The following is a 9,588-nucleotide window of genomic DNA, read 5'->3' as shown; positions in this document are numbered from 1 at the left end:
CCAGTTTTACAGGCTGCATTACAGTAAAGTGATGTCATTTTCTGAACTTACCAGACTGTTCTAGCTGTTCTATTGTTTGCCTTTACCCACTAAGTCATTAAATATTTCTGGAGAATATTTATCAAAAATGTCATTGTAAATAACATTTTGTTAAAGCACCAATAGTCAACCGTACAATATCGTTGCAATATCGACATTGAGGTATTTGGTCAAGAATATCGTGATATTTGATTTTCTCTATATTGCCCAGCCCTACATGTAATGGGCTTTTTTTTCTACCAGCATTTCAGTTCTGTGCAACCAGGGTCTCTCATATGTGGTTGCATTGTATATTAGTGTATAGCATTTTATTCCTGGGGTCATAGTTGTGTGCTGGTGTTGGTAGCAGCTGATGGATGGCCATGAGAGTCTGCATGTCCAGACCTGCTGATGTATGGGTAGGCAGGACCCCTCTGCGAGAGAGATAATGGGAAATCGACAGGCTGGCCAGCACCACTGGCTCTGTCTTCACAATCAGCAGCTTGATGGAGTGAGGGGGCATCCATAGATGTGCTCTGGAGATGGGAAAGATTATCAGGTTGTCTAAATAAAGCTTTCCTTCTCCTTTTCTCTATTCTTTTTCTTGTCTGTGTCTCCCTTTATTCTCCATCCTTTCCGTCTCTCACTTTGTTTTTCTGCTCCATCCTGCTCTCTTCCTCTCTCCTGTATGTCTCTCTTCTCTGATGCTTTGGATACAGGGGTAAAACTGGAGGTTAAGGCACAAGACACACTGGTTTTGACTGTTGCAGTCTGACTCCATTTCATGTGACTCAGAATGACATCCTCCCCTGAACAATGGATTGTCTAACATACAACTTGAATAATCAGTCAAAAGTTTAGACACATTTTCTCATTCACTTGAATGGGAAAGCGTGTCCAAACTCTCTATATCTCATACATCTTAAAATTGCTTATGTCCATGAAAAGAGCTGCTAAAGTCTCCAAACCAACCTCTGATCTGTTCTGCCTCATCATACGAGTTGAGTAGATCCCTGAAAGGTTGAATTAGGATAAGTAGGGGTGCATTACTGCAATTGCTCCATCTTCTTCGTCGACATGATTTTAGGTGAAATGTCTCTCTTCGATAACTTCCTTCCCTTTTTTTAAAGGTAGCAAAAGTGCTTCAAATGAGCTTCAAGTGGAATAAACCTCTCTTCGATGTTTTTGTTTGCTCTTGATCCTCAAGCTATCTGACGTTTTTTTTTTATCCTATAATGTACCTTTTTTCTTTCCTTCCTTCCTTCCCTCCCTCCCTCACCTCTGCCTTTTTTTTATCTCTCCTCAACCTGCAGACTGCAACAGACTCATAGACTATGACCAGATGGAGATGACGGCCAAGCTGTTCCGGCCCAAGCTCATCATCGCTGGCACCAGTGCCTATGCCCGCCTCATTGACTACGCCCGAATCAAGAAGGTGCATGGAGAACTCCTTTTATTCAAAACTCACCCATCGTGTGTGTGTGTGTGTCTGTGTGTCTGTCTCGTTCTGTCTGTGTCTGTCTGTCTCTGTCTGTCTCTGTCTGTCTGTGTCTGTCTCTGTCTCTGATAGGTTAGACCCATCCAGAATCACTCCAACCATATCGTCACAAATTTCTCTGCTCTAAATACCGAGCATTTGCTTTCAGACTTATCATATCCACGTGCAAATCAATGTTTAGGGTCTTTCACTCTTGCACTCAACATATAGATGCTTTCTCTACCTACTCATCCAAACTGAACATGGATACTACACTGTCTCGCACATGCTCAGCAGCAACTTTTAACTGCACACTTCACTGCTCTCTTTGGCAGTGCACAAGGGGCCCCTTTATCCCCTTTGTTATACCCACCCGCTGATTCACTTCATTCACTCCATGACTGCTTCCCTTTGTTGCAGAGCCCCACTTTAGCTAGTACCATCAGATGGAGTGCCCCACCATTACAGCTGTGTTTTTTTATTAAGCACCATAACTACTTTGCCACTAGGCCTGAAGTGGGGCCATATTCCCCCCTGGAATGTTTTTTGTGGAACTGGAACTGTTTTATGGCAGAATCAGCTGAGCTCCCTTTGGATTTTCAGTGTTGTTACCTAGATTGGCGCAAGCTTCTACTTTTTAAAAATCTGAAATCTTTCACTATCGGTGTTCATCGGCATCACCCTCTTGTGTTCTTTTCCCCCCTCCAGTAACCCTGCCTTCTTTCCTGCCTTTTAATCTAATAAACATGTGCTGATCCAGTTTAGATATGAGAGGAAGGGAGATTGTCATGATAATGAATATTAATAGGAGCACTAAAAAGATTGTTTACTGCTCTGATCATTCGCCAGCAAGTCATTTGCATGTTAGCAAGCTATTTATTGTTTGTGCCTTTTTCAATAAATACTGGCAAGAGACAGCAAGGATTTATTGAATTATGTTGTAATATTTCGGGCCTCTGAAGACTGCCAAGGAATTTACTAATACCACCTCCGATTTGAAATATTTGCTTTGAGAAGATAGGTACTGCTGCTTACAGATGTAGAGTTAGTCAAATCTTAACTGTGGGTGAAAATGTAAATGTATTTTTGCCAAAAGATATGGGTTAGTATCTGTATCTCTTTTATTTATTTTTTAACTCACTTTTCAACATGTTCAGAGCACAGTCAAATAAAATGCACACCATAGTTGGTGCAAGGTTGTAGACTTATCGAATGCAATGGTTTCATGACATGTTTTGGGGTCTTGTACCTAAAAACTTAGAAATTTAAACATAATTTAATCTCAAATGTACTGCTCCATGAATAACTTTCAATCCTAATTTTGTGTTTGTTCCCTCTCTTCCACCCTTATCCCCCTCAGCTGTGTACCGACATTAAGGCCTACATGCTAGCAGACATGGCCCATATCAGCGGACTGGTGGCTGCTAAAGCCATCCCCTCTCCTTTGAACATGCTGATCTGGTCACGTCTACCACACACAAATCCCTCCGAGGAGCCAGGTAAGAACAGGAGAAATGTCACTGAGCATCATGAAACTAGAGTTATTTTTATTAATAGCAGTTATAGCGGTATTTCGTTCCATGGGTGTGAGAAATCGAATCACACCAAAGATGAAACCTTGTGTGGTTTAGAGAAAATATAATTGTAAAAAGGCTTTGTCAGTCAATTAGTCTATTTTGTCCAGGGCTGGCCTCATCTTCATCTTCTATCGTAAGGGTGTTCGCTCAGTGGACAAGAAGGGGAAAGAGATCCTGTATGAGCTGGAGGACAAGGTGAACTTCTCTGTGTTCCCCTCCCTGCAGGGCGGACCTCATAACCATGCCATCGCTGGTGTGGCTGTGGCACTCAGACAGGTCAGCACAACGCACAACCACCCAATTTCGATGCAAAAATAACTTTATTTGTATTGATGTAACATTGTATTATCTTGTTCTGCTTTTTCCTCATGAGAAGTTGATAACTGGTGAATCCCATTTTACAGTGAAACACAATCTTAACACTGAGATGCCTTGGTTGGTGAAACTTGACTCAGAAACTTGTTCCCTAAGCTAAACTTAATGCTGTGCTAGACAGCTATTGGAATCTATTAATCTCTATTAGAGCTGTCAGCCTTCTTCTATAATAATATTTGAATTTCATTTATTTTTTTAAATATTTGAATAGTATAGTAGTGCTGTCATTACTATTTTAGTGATTTAAAAGCAACCGGTTTCTTGCAGATTGTCTCGTTACTGAGAATACAGCTGTAAGAAGTTAATGTACAGTATATATGAAGTCAAAGCTAATTTTGACAGCTGTAGGGTAGATAACATTAACTTTAGCTGTCTCCATGAAGCTCCCAGCAACGCTCCTATAACTCGCAACGCAGTTAGGAAACCAGAACGAGCTAAACTCATTTTTCAGCCGCAGCCTGTCATTACATTTTACCATAAGTGTCATTTAGCTGATGCTTTTATCCCATTCGACTTACAATTTAGAACCTCTAAAAGCAACTAGGGGTAAGTGTCTTACTCAGGGACACATTGGTGGATGTATCGCAGTTGGAATCAAACCCAGATCTCCCACACTAAGGCATGTGTCCCATCCACTGCGCCATCACCACCACCGCTGTCACTCCGTCTTGTAATAACGTTACTCGGTACGTACCGTTAGCCTTGTTTCTCTCCCCGTAACTTTTTGTTCATCAGACGTGACAGAGGAGATTTGCTAACGTTTTATATATCGAATTACATTTGACCTTCGGAAATTCTTTCTAACAGCTCTAATCTCTATTAAAGAGAATGGAACGGTGATGTCTCTTACTTGTACCAACATTTGTTTATATAGTAAAAAATTGTTTTCTCAGTATCTCATGAATCATTTTTTAACATCCAACTGAAGAAGAACCACTCTAACTTCAGTACTTCTATCCAGCTCAACCCTTCATTTTGTGTGTGTGTGTGTGGGGGGTGTGGGGGTGTGGGTGTGTGCGCAGGCTCAGTCTCCCATGTTCAAGGAGTATATCGACCAGGTACTAAGAAATGCCAAGTCTATGGCTACAGCTCTTCTCAACAAAGGCTACACCCTGGTATCAGGTAATCTTACTTGTGTTTATAGTCAAGATGAAATGAAAAATGCCTTTTTAACCCTTTCAGATCACGTCAAAATTATATCGTGACAGGCACCTGTCAATCAATTTTGAGATTGACCACTCAAATTGATCAATTTGGAGTGGGCGTCTCAGTTTTTTTAATTCAATTTACAGTTTTTTTTAGGGACTGTAGGCTAGTAAGCTAGCTAGTTTGCTAATTCCAAAATGCTTTAATGCTACACTGGATACACAGTGTATCCAGTCAATGAAGAGAAATGTCCTGTCACAAAATGCAAATTACACGGCAGAAAGGCATTTAAATTCATGATGTGTTAATAGGCTAATGTCAGTGTAGCTGTACTGTCAGTCAAGGAAATACCACCAGATGAAAGGGTCACTTTCTTGTGGTGAGTGAATGCTTGAATTTTGCCCTGCATTTAATTTGCTGGCCTCAGCTTTATTTTGATGTATAGCCTTCAATTGATACCCTAAAAAATACAGTCTTGTTCTGTGCTTACACTGCATTGTGTGCATGCTCTGTTTTTTTAATCCTTTTTCTAGATGTTTGAGTAAAAAAGGAAAAACGTATTATAAAGGGCTGTCTACACCAACAACGATAACTAAAAATAAATAGTTTTAAAAATTGTTCTAACTCAACTGGGTGGTGAAGTCCACACCATAACTGTAACAAACAATATTGTTGGGATTGCTTTCAGAGCGATCTGATTATTGATCAAAGCACTGACAGTCAATCAAAATCCATCTGAATTTACAACATGACACGGTGGAGAGACACTGCGCAGAGATTTGTGCATATTCCTCCAGACATTTTGGTAATCTTATGCATGTATTTTTAGCTGCTGGAGCGTGCAGTGCGTGCTTGACGCCACTGTTTGCAGAGCGTCCTTGTTCAGCAGTGCAGATGCTCACATCTTTATAGTTATCGTTCTTGGTGTGGACTGCCCTTAACAGTCAATAGGAAACTTGTTAAAAGGAGTGAGTACTTAGTAAGTAAATAAGTTGCTTATATTAGCTAAAGGAAAAATGTATAGCGTTATAATATGCACTCAGTTTCCAGTTTATTACATCTAGCAAAAACTAATGTAGTCTAATACAACACTCCTGCAATAAACCCTACCTTCATGAAGGTTAAAGTGTTCATCTTAGAGAGGGGTTGATTATCTGTGTGATCGTTTTGGAGGATGTAGTTTGTGTTTGATGTAGCCTACTCTATTGGCATAAAAGGGTGGACAAAATAACAGAAACACCTTTCTGTAAAATGCAACACAGTTCAAAAGCACCGTAAACTGCAGCCTCAAATGTTGATAGACTGCTTTACTTTTAGCTAGGTGCACCTATAAACTGAACACTGTTTTTATTTAGAGCTTATACTAAGCATACATTATACAAATGAGCATAGTTTTAACTGTAAAAAAAATCCTGTTTGTGAATTTCCTGCTTTAGTTGCCTAGAGTAATTTGCACTTGCAAAACATGATGGCAGTCAATTTTATTATGAGGATAAGTGATAATATGTTTCCTATATAGATTTAATGCTAAGTGCACTTGTCACCTTCACAGAGAGATTATTGAGCAAAAGGACCAGGCACCTTCAGCTCATGGTCTCAGAAAGAAGTAAAACTTGTATACATTCAGTATATATACATATAACATAAATCCAGTGTTCAGATAAACATTAAGCAGATATGCAGACAAACACAAGATAAAAGTGAAGATGTGAAGCATTGGTAGGCCCTGACAAAACTATACACAACAGTTATTTAGCTTCATCGTTAACCGCATTCAGTTTCATATCCTACAGCAAACAGATGACCTCATCCATGCTAAACTAAAGTTGAGGTGGTCTGATCAAAGGCTTAAAAGTGAAGCTTCCGACTTACTCCTCTTCAAAGGTTTTTGCTAAGAATGCTTCGTATTTCAGGCGGGACTGACAACCACCTGGTCCTGGTTGACTTGCGGCCTAAGGGCATTGACGGGGCTCGGGCCGAGAGGGTGCTGGAGCTCGTGTCAATTACTGCCAATAAGAACACCTGCCCGGGGACAAGAGCGCCCTGACTCCTGGTGGCCTCCGGCTAGGTAAGGAACAGCTTCACATTGCACTACATTTAGCTTGACTCAGACAAGGTCTTGTTATACTTATTAAGGATATTATCCAAAACCACATAAAGAAAATGGTGCTGATTTGTCTATTCAAAAATTTTCAAACCTTAAAACACCTTTTTAACTTTGTCAAGACAATAGTCTTGATATGCTGGTCAGCTGTTCAGCATTTTGTGTTCCATATTAACTACAAGGTGAGAATTTATTGTTGGTCAAATTTACTTTGCACTCATCATCCTCCTCACTTAATCTGTTTCACTCACTTTTTCAAAAAGGACTTTTGCATATGGAAATTAGTCAGCCACCAATTAAGCCGCATGCACTGAGCACATCATGATTAATTAAGTATGTTTGGGTGTTTAATCATCTGCCAGGAAGTTCAAGAGCTCCACATCTACACTGCCACATTTTCAGCATTGTCTTAAGGCGAGAAACTTCACCTACAGCACAATGAACTGCACTTTTTGCCTTCTCAATTGTTTATTTAAATGAAATTAGGACCGCACCGTAGCGACCAACCAAAGACTGTAAAAAAACAAGGCGTCTCCGCTTCCTTCCACTTTACAAAAGTGAAACCAAAATATCCCAGATATGGGCACCACCATATTGTATTTTTGGAGTCAGTCTGCACTGTAGAAATTGGGTGGTTGAGCTGCAGTATTGAAGTCCCGCCCACACACCTGCCCGACCAATATTGAGTCAATCACAGTAGTCATTCACAACGTTGCACCCCATTTTAAAGCATCAAATAAGTAATGAAAACCAAACTATCAGGAAAAAAGGAAAAAAAATTAACATTTTAACAGACCTCAGCATGATCAGAACTACCTAAAATGACAGAAACAATCTTTGTAAAGAAATGATTTGAGGTGTACCAAGCGTTTGACCATGTCCCATCTGCTAACATGGAGGAGGAAGGATTTATGATGTGTACTGCAGCCAGCCACCAGGGGGTGATCAAGATGTTTTGACTGCGCTTATACCGTCAATGCGTCATTAGGAAGAGCTGTAAAGCAAAAGGAAGTGATTACCAGTCAAAACTTTGGATTTCAAGCTGCGGATTTTGTTTTCTTTTCCATCCCAGGTGCTCCAGCCTTGACATCCAGACAGTTCAAAGAAGCAGACTTTGTGCAAGTTGTCGAGTTCATGGATGAGGGCTTCAAGATCGCCTTGGACGTCAAGAAAAAGACAGGTTAGCCTACTGTGAGAGGCGAGACAGATTACAACGTAGCCTCGTATTTAGCAAAAACATATGCCTCCTTTTTGATTTATAAAACTGTTATTAGAAATGCAACAAAATAATAAGTGCAAACAAAAAGCCCAGTGGTGATCAAACCAAGGAAGCAAATGCCAATACAGGAAAGCTAAGCCTTTTCCTTTTTTTATTCTTCTCCCTTAAGGAAACTCCAGGACTTCAAAAACTTCCTTCTTCAGGACCCAGAGACCATGGCTCGCATGGCCAACCTGCGCCACCGCGTTGAAGCTTTTGCCAGGCCCTTTCCCATGCCAGGCTTCCACGACCATTAAACCAAGCAAATAGAGTTTGTGGGGCCATAACAGCCAGGTGGCAGAAAGCTGATGGGCAAAACTGTACAAAGAGAGGGAAAATATCATGGTAGTAAAATGTGGTTAGTGCCTGTGAATCAGGATGACTTCCTTTTTCCCAATGACACATGGGAAACCACGTTTTTTAATACTACTTTGCAGTAATCCATCAATCCATTCATGTAAGAACTTGAGGTAAGGAAACAATCAAATTTGACAGATTTTGTAGAGCCAAATAACCTATTTTCTATTGTATGCGTACAAATCTTTCTCAGTTGCCATTTCTTTGTGTGTGTGTGTGTGTGTGTGTGTGTGTGTGTGTGTGTGTGTGTGTGTGTGTGGGAGGAAAAAAATATCAAATCAAACGTCAAACGGCTCTCTTTGTCCAACTCTGTATCTTGGTTTGTGCATAATTATGTTTTTATAATGAGATACACTGAGACGTCTTAATGCTGTAACAAGTCATAACTAATGTCTAATTAAGATTATCAAATTCATATAGAGATTTGTTCATGGTAGCTTTATTTTCTGCTGAAATAAGATGAAATTTGGTACACAAGGAGGCTTAAGGAAGTGAAGGGTTGTTCTGTCATACAATGTTGTCGGCCTTTTAATATCTGTGGGGCAAGTTTTGTTGAAGATCAGACATTAACCCAGAATGTTGTCAAATTGTAATTTATGAAAGTTAGCCCTTTAATTTATTGATTTGTACAACTTTAAAAATCAGATTATACAGGAAAGGGACTAAATAGTTTTAACATCTTTTCATATACTATAGTCAATAAAGTCCTAAAGCAACACTACAACCGGTGTTCAAAATAATGTTCCACTGTGATGTTTTTTGAAACAAATCAAATATAAGCTTCAGAAAGTAAAATTTAATGGGAATTTGTATTCGATTACACTGCAAAAAGGATTTCAACCTCTATCCGAGGATGTTATATTCTTTTGACGCTGTTGTGCTCGCATCATCTTTTTTTCTTCCAGCTATCATTAATGTCAGATTTGAATTGCTACATATTTGTTATGACAGATAAATAACCAAATGAAAAAATAAATGTCATTCTGGATTTTTTTTTAATATACTTTAGGTGTGTTTACAAGAGTATATACTTTTCTATGTATTAGTTTAAAGAATAATTAACTATTTAAAAGCTATTGTTTAACATAGATTTTAAGGTTTCTAATACCAGCTGATTTGTTGTACTAGAAATGAAGACAGTCTGCCTGATTTCAGTGCCATTTATTCCACCATGGTATTCAGATAGAAACTGTGAAGCGGCTTGATTGGGGAAAAACTTTTTAGTTTTTAGTTTTATGGAGCTTACAGATTGGAACTGTCATTATCACTGCATCAG

At 39.4% G+C, this 9,588-nt stretch overlaps 1 pseudogene; it reads left to right on the top strand.

Moving 5' to 3' along the window:
- Positions 1 to 1,331: 1,331 nt before the first annotated feature.
- Positions 1,332 to 7,908, top strand: LOC116676468 (serine hydroxymethyltransferase, mitochondrial-like; annotated as a pseudogene).
- The last annotated feature ends 1,680 nt before the right edge of the window (positions 7,909 to 9,588 follow it).

Source organism: Etheostoma spectabile, unplaced genomic scaffold (genome assembly GCF_008692095.1).
Source record: "Etheostoma spectabile isolate EspeVRDwgs_2016 unplaced genomic scaffold, UIUC_Espe_1.0 scaffold00003174, whole genome shotgun sequence".
Classification (NCBI taxonomy): Eukaryota; Metazoa; Chordata; class Actinopteri; order Perciformes; family Percidae; genus Etheostoma; species Etheostoma spectabile.
This window is presented reverse-complemented; position numbering and strand designations above follow the sequence as displayed.